The sequence below is a fragment of the Eschrichtius robustus genome, chromosome 15 (genome assembly GCF_028021215.1).
Source record: "Eschrichtius robustus isolate mEscRob2 chromosome 15, mEscRob2.pri, whole genome shotgun sequence".
NCBI classification, from domain to species: domain Eukaryota; kingdom Metazoa; phylum Chordata; class Mammalia; order Artiodactyla; family Eschrichtiidae; genus Eschrichtius; species Eschrichtius robustus.
In genome coordinates this window covers 40,450,930-40,464,913 of record NC_090838.1, presented here as the reverse complement: position 1 = coordinate 40,464,913, position 13,984 = coordinate 40,450,930, and the positions used below count along the sequence as shown (strand labels likewise).

The window sequence follows — 13,984 nt, the reverse complement described above, 5'->3', positions numbered from 1 at the left end:
ATTAAAAAAAAAAAGAAAAATAGTTAAACTCAGAGAAGCAGGGCAGAGGGGGAAATGGGAGTTGTTCCATGGGTACAAGTTTCCATTTCACGAGGTGAATATGTTTTAGAGATCTGCTGTACAACACATTTCCTATAGTTAACAATACTGTATTGTACACTTAAAATTTTAAGAGGGTAGATCTCGTGTTAAATGTTCTTACCACAGTAAAAATAAATAAGTAAATAAAATAAAGATATAAAAGAAAAAACAGGGAATAAAATGATATCCTACAATGAAAGCATGCCAGAAAGAGATGCTCACAGGAGAGATAAAAATGAGCTTCTATTTCAAAAAGAGCTTAAAAAAATTATGTAAGACATGAAAAAAAAAATCAGAATTAGAAAAGCTCAGGAAAGTGGCGGGGTGGGGGTGGTGGTGGTGGTGGTGGTGGTGTGATGAATTGGGTGATTGGGATTGACATGTATACACTAATATGTATAAAATAGATAACTAATAAGAACCTGCTGTATAAAAAAATAAATAAAATTTAAAAATTAAAAAAAACCGAAAAGCTCAGAAATAAAGTGACAGAGCTCAAGAAAGAATCTGAAATAAAAGGAAAAAAAAAACCATTTCAGAAATGAAGACTTAAGTTAAAGGAATATGAGAAAAAATAAACATATAAGATAAAGCCTTAAAAGAAACAAGGGTAAAAAGGAAGAAAACTTAATCAGAAAGAAATAAAGAGGAAGGGAGAGAGGAAGGGCGCAAGCAGGCTAACCACACTGTCTAAGGACACATACTTGGGTAATAAAACCAAAAAGAAACTTAAGGGATTTTCAAAAAAGTTAGAATAGTGGTTAGTTTTTGAAGGAAGGGAGTTAGGTTTTGGAAGAGGCACTCGAAAGGGCTTCTAAGGTGGCTGGCAAAATTCTATTCCTTAACCTGGAAGATGGTTACACGAGGGTTGGCCTTAGAATAATTCACTGCTGCGCATTTCTTGTGTGGTTTTCTGCATCTACATTTTATTTTATAGTAAAAAGCATTTAAAAAATTTAGAAAATAAAAAACCATAAATGGTATTAATTTAAAACTACTTCTAGCTATCAGTAGAAAACACAGTAACAAAAAGCTCTTGGAATAATCTTCAAAATGACTTAAAAAAATTACACGGCAAACCAAGAGACAAGTTTCCCACAGCGTTTCATCCTGATGTTTGGCAAACAGGACAATGAATTAAAAGTCCACCGTCTTATTATACAGAACCTACCTGTTCTGTTTTTCACATGTAACAGATGGTTTTAAAGTGTTTGACATTTACTCATTCTTAGAATAAATTGCAGCTAATACTTAAAATTTGTAAAAGATTTTTTCAGTTAAGAGGTACTCTAAAACTGCCAAGAAAACTCACCTTTGAGACAAACATGGTGTTCTTAAAAATAAATATAATTAAATTCAACAAGCATTCACTCAGCACATGTTATGTATGAGGTGTTTACAATTTAGTTGAAGAGATATGTAACACATATAAGAGGAAGCTATATATAGTAAGTGCTTTGAGAAAGGTACAAAGTAATATGGGTTCAGAAGAAGAAAAGGGCATCCCACCTGCATTAAAATTCTAACCAGACGCATCTCATATTCCTCCAATCCATCTTCTACAATACTGGCAGAATGATCTTTCAAAGACCCCAAATCCCCCTTTTAAAACACTTCACAAAATAACAGTACACAGCAGGCAATTCAAAAGCCTTACAAGAACCAGGCAGGCAACAAACAAGTGAAGCTGGTCTGCTGTAAGACAACAGAGAATGATGGAAACTGCCAAAAGAGGGCAGCTGCTTATAAGCTTCAGCCAATCAACCTATGAAACCAATGCTGCCACGATGTTCAATTTTTCAAGGGACAAAAGAACTCTAGATTTTTGTGTGAAATGTACCAATATTTAAATGTTGGCAAATATGCCAAAAAATTTTTTAAAATATTCCAGGCCAAACAAAACACAACTGTAGGTAAAGGCTGCAAACTGTGGCTTACAGAAATGGGTCTGATATTAATATTCCAATAGAGGGTCCCTACTGTCCTCAAAATTGAATAATGGCTGTCTTCCAATTCAAAGGAAAAAAACGAACAATTTTCTCTTATAAAGTTTTCTTCAAACTTTAGCACCTGCTACCATTAGTCTGCTAGCAATAGCAAAAATGCAAGAAAAAGTAGAAAAGGAACATTTGATCGTCGCCTCAAAACGGCTTAATCTTTTTTTGGTTGTGATTGTTTTTATCAAAAGTTGTGCTCATACCCACCATTTTATACTACGTAATGTGTTATGTGGTCAAATTTTCTATGCCTAAAATTGTTTCTAGGTTGTATGATAGAATCAAATATACAAATGTATCTGTTCTTTAGCAAAAGAATGCCATGAGACTACAGAAAAACCATGGGCCTAATAAAATCTACAATCTTTAGTACAGTGGCCTACAACTTCCATAAAAAATCTGGCTCCTGTTTGCACCTATTTCACACCACCCCAAGCTTCCTGAGTATACAATGCTCTTTAACTTCTTCATGCTTTTAGATGTATTTTAGGCTCTCTACCCCATGTTTCAGAGAGACTCAAAGTCATCTCTCTAGGAACCCTCCTTGAATTATACAATTTTTTCCAATCATGCTTCCTTAGCATACTATTTAGAGCCCTATTATAGAACTTACTTGCTATTTCTGATTATTCATAATTATTTGCTTACCTTTCCAACTCAGCCACTAGACCAGTAGTTTTCAAACTTTTGATGCTATCCCACAATAAGAAGTATATTTTTATAAGAGATCCATGATACACTTACATATGTAATGGAAACAAAATGAAATAGCACTTTTACCCTTACCACATACAACACACTGAAATTTTCTATTTGACTGTATTTAAGAGATGTTGGTCACAATTTACTATATTGATTCTCTAGGATACATTTAAGAAATATTGTACTAGAATATAAATCCTTGTAGGCAGAACAAAAATACATTCACTTTTATGCTCTACCGCAGACCATAACAATTAGTAAGCAAATGTTTAAATGAATGAATAAAAATAGCAGCATCCTGTACTAGAAAAGTAAAAGACTAATAAGGCTTTGAAGTCAAGCAGACCCATCACCTACCAACTTTCTTATGCAATCTCTGACAAATGACTTAACCCCCTTACATCCCAGGGAATAACACCACTTACTTAATTCACTATGACAATAAAGTAGTGGCATTCATGTCACAGAATAGGCATTCTATAAATATTAGTTTGCTCTCTTTACCCTGTATTCTTCCTTACTTTTTCCTGGGAAAGAAGTATCTCATCCTGGCAAATATCTATTTTTCAAAGACTTCAGGTCACAGCACAAAGAATATGAAATTTTAAAATCTGACAGACCTGGGCTCAAACACCCAGGTCTGCATTTACATAACTTCTGTTTCTTTATAATAAAATATGTCCTGCATAGTTGTTTTGGAGAATTAAATTATATACTCATGTGTCTAGTATAATGCCACGCCAGAACATAGTAGGCACCTGATAAAAGGTAGTAATTGTTGCCATGATTATTAATAAATGTTGCTCAATCAGCATAGAGGTAGAATTTAAATTGAACTTTTAAGGATGGAGGAGTTGGACAGAGGCATAGGGCAGGCAGAAGGAACAGTAAAATCTCAATTTACAAGAAATCTCTTCCTTTTTTCCTGTATTTCCTCTTTTAAGATAAACAAACCACAAGGATATAAGTTTATCAGTTTCCTCAATTCTCTACCTCCAAGGTTATATAAAAACTCAAAATAACTGTTCTCTGTGTCAAAATTCTAATTTAAATATTAAATTATGCTCAGAGGGCTGAACACCATAAAATGTGAAAAGTGTAAATGTATTAATAATACATTTTAGGGAGAATTTCAATAAGAGTCCAAAGTAATAGTGCTTTTAGTTAACCCAGTTAAGTAGAAAAAATTAACTGAAATTCTTATTCAACACGTCTTTCAAACCACTTCTTAGGAAAAAACCTCTAAGTAGCAAAAGCACCAAATGCCTCTGAAATAAAATCAAGAAGCCAAGAATTTTCTTATACAACCTGCAAACTTTATAAGATACGAAGATAATTAACAATAATTAAACTACTCTGCTAATTAAACAGTAATACATCTACTTGGAGAGAATCAAAGTAATTTTCCCTTATCCATGCTGGTAGCAAAAAGATGGTTATTGTAATGGTATATATATTTAATCTTTGTGATAACAGCATATTTTCTAAATGGCTACTTAAGAACTTTATTTAGCCTTTTAGGCTTACAGTAATACTATGCTTACAACTGTCAGTGAAATAAGACCTATGTAGGTGAGGGGATAAATTCTATTTATTTTATGTTCACATCAGGCAGACTCCAAAAGAGTAGAAATGATGTCTCTTGCTCACCACTATACCCTTAGCACTTAAATACAGAAGATGCTCAATGAATATTTGTCCAACTTTAATGTTTATTTATGGACAAGAAAATTAGGTCGAGGGAAATAAAGAAATACATGAATTAAAATTAGGTCAAGGCCTTGAGCATGAGCTGTGCTTGGTAACTTGATTCCAAAGAGTATGATTGGGTGGGGAGTGAAACCCGACAAAGACCTCAAACAGGTGATCAATGTTTGTTAACATTATATCAATTTTATGTTCTTAGTATATACCCTTAATACGCTGTGAAGAAAATGGCACTTCACCTCTGTTCTCTTCCTCCCTAAAACTCTAACCCCAGTCTAATCATGAGGAAAATGTTAGATAAATCTCAACTGAGGGACGTTCTATAAGATTTCTGACTAGTACTCCTAAAAACTGTCACAATCATCAGAAATAAGAAAAATTTGAGAAACTAGAATTCTGGAACAGAAAAAGGACACTAGGGAAAAACTAATGAAATCTGAATAAAGTATGCAATTTAGTTAACAGTAAAGTAGCAATTTTGTTTCCTTAGTTGTGACAACTGTACCACTGTAATATAAGATGTCAACCATAGGGTAAACTGGGTGAGGTATACTCTACTATCTTGCTACTTTTCTGTAACTGCAAAACTATTCTAAAATTAAACGTTTATTTAAATTTAAAAAGTTAGGGTAAGGGGAATAAGAAATATATGAATCAAAATCCTTTGGAAGTGGATGATGATAAACATTCTTTTGGTTCCTATATATTTGGTAGCATTCTCATAGAGTGGAAATTAAGTTATTGAACAAGTCTACAGTATTAATTATGAAGTCACATATGACCAAAGCAGATGCCCCTTATTCTTGTTTCCCAAAGCATCATTCTTAGGCCTCAACACTTCAATTACTAACTCTATAACAAAAAATTGTAACATTAGCTGTCACCTCTATATTGAATGGATTATCTCACAGCTCTAATCTCTAGTCATTAAAGGTTATATTCACCTTGATATCTCCCACTCACCTAACATTCCAACTAAACTCACCATCTTCTTGATTATGCTCCCCTTCCAAACCTCCTCCTCAAAGTTATTAATTTGTCCTTTAATAGATCTCTTTCCTTCCCATAGTCAATAATTAGTCCTGCACACTGCTGTCAAATGAACCTTCCTCAAATAAGGATTTTATCCTATCATTCCCAAGCTTAAATGCCACCTTTTTTTTTTTTTTGGCATTAAACCATGTTTAAATTCAAAAGTGATGTTTTCAAGCCCATCCATAATTGGTTATTCCTTTGTACCCTTCACTTATAAAGAAAGACCTTTCCATCCATCTCTCCACCTCATAAGTGCTGCCTTTTCTTTACTCAGAAAATAATCAAATACTCACTAAGCATATAACATATACCTGAGGCGGGGGGCGGAAAGACTCCTCTGGGTGGTCAAAGACTATAATTTTCTTGGGGTGATAAAACCTAAAAAGATAACAAAGAATATGGGAATTTGTCTTATTCAAGGCTGTAGCCTCAGTTACTATAACAGTGCCTGGCACATGGTAGGTGCTCAAAAAATATTTATTAAATAAAAACAAGGCAGTATAGAATGCTACAACCCAAGAGAATAATATGCTATTAGAGAAAAGAATTTCAGTTGGAGAGGTGGAAGACAGGTCTAAAATTCTATGATTCTAAGGCTCACAGGACAATCAAGATTTTAACCAAGCCTCAAGTTTGAGAAGATCTTCAACAGTTAAGAGGATGTGTGCAGGTGCATTTCCAACAGAAAAATGTTGTATCAGCAAACGTAAAAAGTAGTAAATTGTTATACCATGTTGAAGTAGTGAATAATGAACAGTTCCTGTAGGTTAGTGGAAGATAAGAAGAGAGAAGACTGGGACCAAAGTTTGAAAAATCTTGAGAAGAAATTTGGTATTATGCTTGAAATAAGGTGTTTTGGTTGTTAGAGTGATACAACCTTTAGGAAAATTAATCTAATGCGAGTAACATGAAGGTTAGACTTTTGAAAACAAAAGCCTTACTTTCTTCAAGAAGCCTCCCCTATCTACTCAAACCCTCTAGTTTCGTTCTCAACTGTTACAGCACCTGCCTGCATCACACAATTTAACTCCGAATTATATCATCTCACATTGTAAACTTTTTTTCACATATATTAATCATGTCTCTTCAACCCAAGAATAGGAATCAAATATTAGAGCACTTTTTCTTCCCTAAGAAATCAGCAAAGGGACTTCCCTGGTGGTCCAGTGGTAAAAAATCCGCCTTCCAATGCAGGGGACCCAGGTTTGATCCCTGGTCAGGGAACTAAGATCCCACATGCCGTGGGGTAACTAAGCCAGTGCGCCACAACTAGAGAGAGAAAACCCGAACACCACAACTAGAGAGAAGCCTGCGGGCCGCAACGAAGACCCCACACAGCCAAAAATAAAAAATTAAAAAAAAAAAATCAGCAAAGAATTGGGCCCTCAAAACTTTGTTTTTGGAGGACCTTTTTGCATTTATGCAAAACCCACTTACTAAAATGACAACAATCTAAAAGCAAGGCACACACATACAAGCTGCCATAAGAACAAGATTAATCCTTGTTTGGATGGCACTTTTTAAAGTTTTATTTGATAGCCGGATCCCATAACTAATAATGTAGCTATCTCCCAGCATATGTTTTCAGTGCTTCCTGCTTTATATAAGTATTTCTTCACCTCATTTAGTTTTCTTTCTCAACTATGCACTGCTCTCAGTTGTCAGCACACATATTCATTTCTCAATTGCATTATCTTTTGCACACCTAAGCCTCTCCAATCTTTTTAACTATTAGCTTCACTGACTGAAAACCACTATTACGGCATAATTAAAATTCTAATAAATGGTGCTACTGTAACTTCTCCGCACAGTTCTTTTAAACATGCTAAATGTTTTCTATGGTTTAGCACTCTTCAAGTAAAACTGATTCAAATAAAAACATGTTACAGAAATAATTCAAATTCACCAAAACATTTACAAAATGAAACATGATGCACTAGTAACCAAGGATTGTATGTAATTCTTAAATTCTAAAAATTCCAAACTCTCCAAAAGTTTATCTTCAACCTTTATCTTACTTTAGAATAATTTATTTAAAATTATTTCATTTTATTTATCTTACTTTTTATTAATTTTTTGATCTTCAGCCCTTGATCTTTTACTTTTATATATTCTAAAACTTTAATTTCATACCCTTAATATCTGTTGACATTAACATTTATATGAATTGTTAATACTTTTCCTTAAAAAGGCTTAAGAAAGTGCCCATGCACAAATCAAACAAGTATTTATTTTATCCCTAAGCAAGTATTTTCACTGGTAATATATTTATATCTTTTCAGTTCACAATTTTTATGTAAAAAGACAAAAACTGAGATTTTTATGAAACTATCAAAAAGAAATCCTGCGGAATGTGATTATTTCTGTTTACATTAGAAACTCTCATTAACGACTCTGAAATTCAAACGATTTTTTCCCAAAGTTGAGAAACTCCATAATGTACTCTTCTATTCCCCATCACTCCTTAATGGTACCTAACACTGCTGCTTAGATTTTAAAGATAAATCATCAAAACAGCAGAAGGCAAAAATGTCAATATATACCTTACAAGGACTGCTAGAAAACAAAGTCTTCCATTCGGTTGGAACAGAGATAGACATGAACGGTTCAGCTTTTTCCACTTCCCCATCTCAGAAAACACCAAAATAAACGTGGAGGCAAAGCTACTGCATGGTTACAAAGCCCCCTGGCTACCAGTGAAGCCTCAGCCCTAGCTGCGCTAGAGCGCTCAGTTACACTCAACCGGCCACGTGGCTGTCACAAGCAGAAGACAAGATTAACAGCGTAAACTAACCTAGAAATAATAACCTCCTCCCACAACCTCGGAGTTGGGGTAGAAGAAATAAAGTATGTGTCATTTCTTTGCACGCTAAGACTTTTTTCTGTAAGGAGAAAACCAAGTACAGAGGCTGCTTTAAAGAGGCTTTAAAGCAGAAATCAGGTCCAGGAAGATCCCGAGAGTGTGCCCCCAGTGAATTAAGACACGCCAACTCCCATGAGCTGCGATGGGAACAGAGGCATTCTGCAAAGGGGCAATGGGGTGGAGTTGAGTAAGATGGAGCACTACGCACATGGGCCGCTTTCCCCTGACTCCCACCGTCCTCCCGGGTTCCAGCCTCGCTGCTGTTGCGATGGGGCGAACTCAGAAGGCTGAAGGGCCTCGCACACGCCCACACGACCTCTCACCTTCCTGGTAAGGGCAGAGGTAACCAAGGGCCCAAGAGAAGCGGCGAACAGGAAGTGTCCATATTGCAGCGCTGAAACACTAACTCCCATCCCACCAAGACAGCCACCCTCTGAGGCCCCCCGGGCGCCCGCTGGAGGAGGGGCCAGAGGGTGCCGGGGTCGGCCACCCCCACATCCGGGACCCGCCCCTGCCCACCCCCAACGCCCAGCCGCCCCGCTGCTCGAAGTTCACTGCCGGCCGCGCCCGGAGCCTCCCCGGGCACTATTTGGCCGGGCCCAGCCAGTCCGCACGGGGCCGGGCGAGGACTCCACGCCCGGCACGTCTCGCAGCACTTTATGCCGGGGGCGGGGGTTGGGGTGGGTGTGTGCTGCAAAGACTCCCGACGGGCTTGGGGCGCTTCCCCCAACAGCAGATTCGTCCCGAGTCGAGCGCTAAGCGTCCTCGGGGCCACCTCCGAGGCTTTCTGAAGAGCCGGCACCCCTCGCCGCGGTTTCCGCCGCGCGACACCCGCTCCCGGGCGGTCATTACACCCCTCAGGAAAAACTCCTAACTCCTCACGGGGCCGCACTACCCTCAGTTCGCCACCCCCCCGGGAGCCCACACGCCACCCAAGGCGCGCGCAGGGGAGACCCCCGCGCCAGCGCCAATCCCTCACGGGACAAAAATGTCCGGGCCCGTCCGGGGACAGCCGCCTCCGCGCCTCACGCCCGGCGGCCGCCGCACGCGCTGCCCGGATCGCGGACGCCGGGCGGCACCGGCTGAGGAGGGCGCCGCTCCTCCCGGGACTCACCGTCAGCTCGGCCGCCGCAGCGGAGGGGTGAGGAACGAGCAGGGGAAGACACAATATGGCAGAGCACCGCAGCTGCTCCCGGCGGCTTCCAGTAGCCACCTCCGGGAAGACGCGGCAACGAGCAGGCAGCGGCAGCTGCGGTGGCGGCCGCGGCAGTACCACATCCCCCTCCGGCTCTCTTCCTCCCCTCCCTCCGCCCTCCCCCGCTGCCATGGCAACGCGGCGCCAAGGAGATGAGCCCCGCCCCTCCCTCCGGTCCCCGCCTCCAGTGACCCCTTGGGATGGGGGCTCCGCCCGTCCCTCCCTGTCCCCTCCCACCTCCTACCGGGGGGCCAGGCCTGGGACCCGGCAGGCTGCCCAGGCGGCAGGTGGGGGAGGAAGGGGGATGCGGTGTCCGGAAGGGCGGGGCTCGCACGGAAGGCAGGGCGGAGACGTTGTGGGCCAGTCGGGTTTCGGGCTGAGGCGGGGCTGGGGAAGGCGGGAAAATGGAAAGGCCTCGCTTGCACCGGGAAGGACCTATAGGAATGCGGCGGGGCGCGGCGCGGCCGCTGAGTGGCGGAGATGGGGCGGAGGCGGAGCGCGGCTGGGCGGAGCGACGGGTGGCCGCCCGGCTGGTCCGTCCGTGGAGCCTGTGCTGGGACTGCAGCGACGGCCCTCAAAAGCCCGATCTGTTGTGGGTTTCCTCAGGAGCTTTCCGCCATTGGCCAGGCTTTGAAAGAGCTTTAGGAACGGTAAAGCACTAATGGAAACTTAAAGTAGTATCACCCTCGCTTGACTGAAATTTTATGTGGAAACTAAGCTCAACGTGTCTGAGGTAAAAAGAAAAAAAAAAAGACTTAGGAATCAGATCCAAAATTTAATAAGCATTTACTGAGCGCTCACTAAGTGATATGGGCTGGGCTAAGTTCTTTACATGCATTGTCGTAACCATAGTGCTAAAATAGCATTGCCAGATAAAATACAGGTGTGCCCAGCTAAATCTGAATTTCAGCATAAGAATGTTCCATTTGGGAAATACTTCCTAGTTTGTTTTGGGTTTTTTTTGTTGTTAAATCTGCCAACCCTATCCTAACTCTTACTAATTCCAACTTTACAGATAAGGAAACTGAGGCATAGAAAAATAACCTGTCAAATAGAGGGTAAGTGACAAAATTAAGGCTCCATTTTACTGCTATCATTTTGATCCTGATAATTAAATCTCTGAGTTCCTATATCTACATCTTCAAAAACTAGAGTAGTGATACCTATCTCACAAATGTGTTGAATGGATTTTTTTTTAAAAGAGTATATGAAAGAGACCTGGACTGTGGCTGAGGCATAGTAGGTGCTAACAGAAGTTCATTTCTTTCCTGAAAAATGAATGTTAACTGTATATGTGCCAGGCTCTAAGTATAAAGTGGGCAGAATATGAAACAAGCTGCCTACTGACAATTAAACAAGTCAAACTGTGGGGGTGACAGAGATACAGAAGAATTATAGGAATCACAATATATAATAACAAAAATGGAAGTTTCATCCCCTCATTCCACAGATGAAAACACTGTTTATACGATTTGTCCAGTCATCTACTAGTTCCATTTGTTTTTCATTACACTGTCCTGGAGGGCCTCGTAGCTGCGTTCAGAGTAAGAGGCCACAAGGCAAATGTACAGTGTGCTTCATTTGAAGCAAGAGTTGCTTCACTTTCTCCCTTAAGCTCAATCACTGTTACCCCCTCATGTGGACAAAGTCAAGGAAGTTTCTAGAGGAGCAGTGTAGCAGAAAGGGAGAAGAGGTAAGAAGGAAGAAAGTTTGAGAGAAGGTGGCTTCTGGAGAGCGACAGTCTCCTCAGACCTCAGTCTTGTTTTATCTCTGCTGGTCATTGTCATGGTGGCCACTAACATAGGTCTTCATCTCCTTATAGATTATTGCACTAGTGTCTTACTTGATATATGGAACTTTAGTTTCTGTTTTTCCTTCTAATCTATTTTAAACTCAGGTGACAAAACAATCCTCCTCAATTCCAGAAGAATTGCAGAATTTGAGAACTGGAAGTTATATATACTTTAGAGATATATCATCTAGGAGCCCAATCTATCATGGATGGGAAAACAAATCCAGAAAAGTGACGTAACTTGTCCATGGTCAAATAATGAATCTACTGCGTCTGCATCCACTAAGCTTTCTCTGCTGGTCCTCTCTACTGATTGATTCACCCCAGAGAGGCTGGCACATTTAAATAATCTCTGCGGGTAAGGCTCAGGTCTCTTAGGAAATCTGTCACACAGTTCAGAGTCCAGGGACGCGTTTATACTTAGAGGCTATTTTAGAGGGCTTTGAATATCTACGAAGGAAAAGCTCTGATTAAAAATAATGATGTTTCAGAGTGAGTAGCTTTTTCCCAGGAGTTTACAGAGTAAAAAGTCTAGGAAACAGCCTAAATCTTTAGGAAAAAAAGGATCCTGGCGTTTAAGATCTCCTGCAAAGCTTGTATTCTTTTTTTTTTTTAATAAATTTATTTATTATTTGTTTTTGGCTGCGTTGGGTCTTCGTTGCTGCGCACAGGCTTTCTCTAGTTGTGGCGAGCGGGGGCTACTCTTCGTTGTGGTGCGTGGGCTTCTCATTGCGGTGGCTTCTCTTTTTGCCAAGCATGGGCTCTAGGCACGTGGGCTTCAGTAGTTGAGGCATGCGGGCTTAGTAGTTGTGGCTTGCGGGCTCTAGAGCACGGGCTCAGTAGTTGTGGCACATGGGCTTAGTTGCTCCACAGCATGTGGGATCTTCCGGGACCAGGGCTGGAACCTGTGTGCCCTGCATTGGCAGGTGGATTCTTAACCACTGCACCACCAGGGAAGTCCCGAAGCTTGTATTCTTCTTTCTCCAAAATACTTTAAAAGAACGTACTCATTAGTAAACTTTACTCGAAGACAAATGCATTAGAAAATATATTGTTTAAAATGCCCTCATGTTTAGGTTGAAAAGTGATAGGAACTCAAATATACGTGTTTAAATTTTAAATGTATTTATCATTGTATCATGTGTATTTAACAAAGGACTTTTTGATCATGAATTGATGCGTCCAAAAATAACCAGTTTACCAACACGGAATCTAGACTTCAAGCCCCTTGAGGTCAGTGATCATGTCTTTTTCATCCTTATAATGTAATTTCTTAGAATAGTTTCAGAACAAAGATGATGTTCAATAGTATTTGTCAATAAAAGAAGTAACTTTCCTCAAATGATATCAGAACTAGGATACAACATTCCTAAATACTGAGCTGCCACTTGGACTCAAAAGATTGTGAATGAAAGTCTTAATTCTTTTTTCCTTTAAGGATCTTTTTCAAAGTCCTTCTTAAAAACAACTACCTGTGTTTAATCATAGCTACATTTGTATAAGCCCTGGTATTGGGATTAATTTGGACCAATCCTCCTATTGAGGAGACTAGAAAAACTCAACAAAATATTTAAAAATCAATTCAAAGGCATCAGAGAGCTAACATGATAGGAATTACCAGGCCATGGATCTGAGGAATGATGGAGGCCCAGGGATGTCCATTTATCCATTCCATAGAAGGTTGCTGAGAGGATGAGCAGGGATGAGGGACAGTGATTGGAATTCAGGGTGTGCTAAAGAGGCAGGAGGAGAGCTCTGTTGAAACTCCCTTGCTTTGTACTAGGAATCCAAATGGCTACATCCTAGAAGTAAATGGGTGACATCTCATTTTCAAAACATCTCAACCCTGAGAGTGGATTAGGATAATTCCCTTGAGCTAATACCCACAAGCCCTTGGTGGAGGCAAACTAAAATCCTTCCTGGAGTAAAGTAATATCATGTTAGGCCTGAAGTCATTTCTACTAACAATTTTGCAAATACAAAGTCTAGTGTACAATTAAAAGTAAGTCATACAAGGAAAGAAAATCAGCAGAAACAACAGAGAACAAAAACAGACCCAAAAGGAGTTCAGAGAGTGAAATTATCAAACATAGATTTAAAAATAACAATGCTTACTATATATAAATAAATAAAACACAAGATTAATAATTTAGGCACATAACTAGAAACTTGAAAAAAGAAACAGATGAAAATTTTAGAACCAAAAAGTTCACTAACTGAAAATAACTCAGTGATGGGTATAATAACATATTAGACACAGATATAAAATTAGGGAACTAGAAGATAAGTCAGAAAAAAATACTCAGAATGAAGCACAAAGAATAAAAAGGATGGAAAATACAGAACACAGGGAAAGCATGTAGAAGATACAGTGGTAAAGTTTAATATGCACATGAATGGAATTCCAGAAGGAAAGAAAAGACAGTATTGGGCAGAAATAATATTTGAATGAATGAATTCCTAGCAGGATAAAAAAAATTTTTTTAATCAACACAATTGACACATAAACACATCATGAAAAAACTGCTAAAATCCAAAGACAAAGAAAAATCTTAAGAGCAGCTAGAGAAAATAAGAATTGATCTTTAAAGAAACAAAAATTAGACTTACAA

At 39.5% G+C, this 13,984-nt stretch overlaps 1 protein-coding gene across 3 annotated transcripts in view; it reads right to left on the bottom strand.

Moving 5' to 3' along the window:
* FOXN2 (forkhead box N2) overlaps positions 1-9,659 on the bottom strand; it is a 55,937-nt gene extending 46,278 nt beyond the window's left edge. For 2 of the 3 annotated variants that reach the window (XM_068564711.1, XM_068564709.1), the window contains exon 1: positions 9,500-9,659. The gene's annotated coding sequence lies outside the window, so the exon portion shown is untranslated. Of the gene's footprint in view, positions 1-8,708; positions 8,790-9,499 lie in introns of those variants that run through there. The other variant, XM_068564710.1, reaches the window with a different exon arrangement.
* Between the last annotated feature and the right edge of the window lie 4,325 nt (positions 9,660-13,984).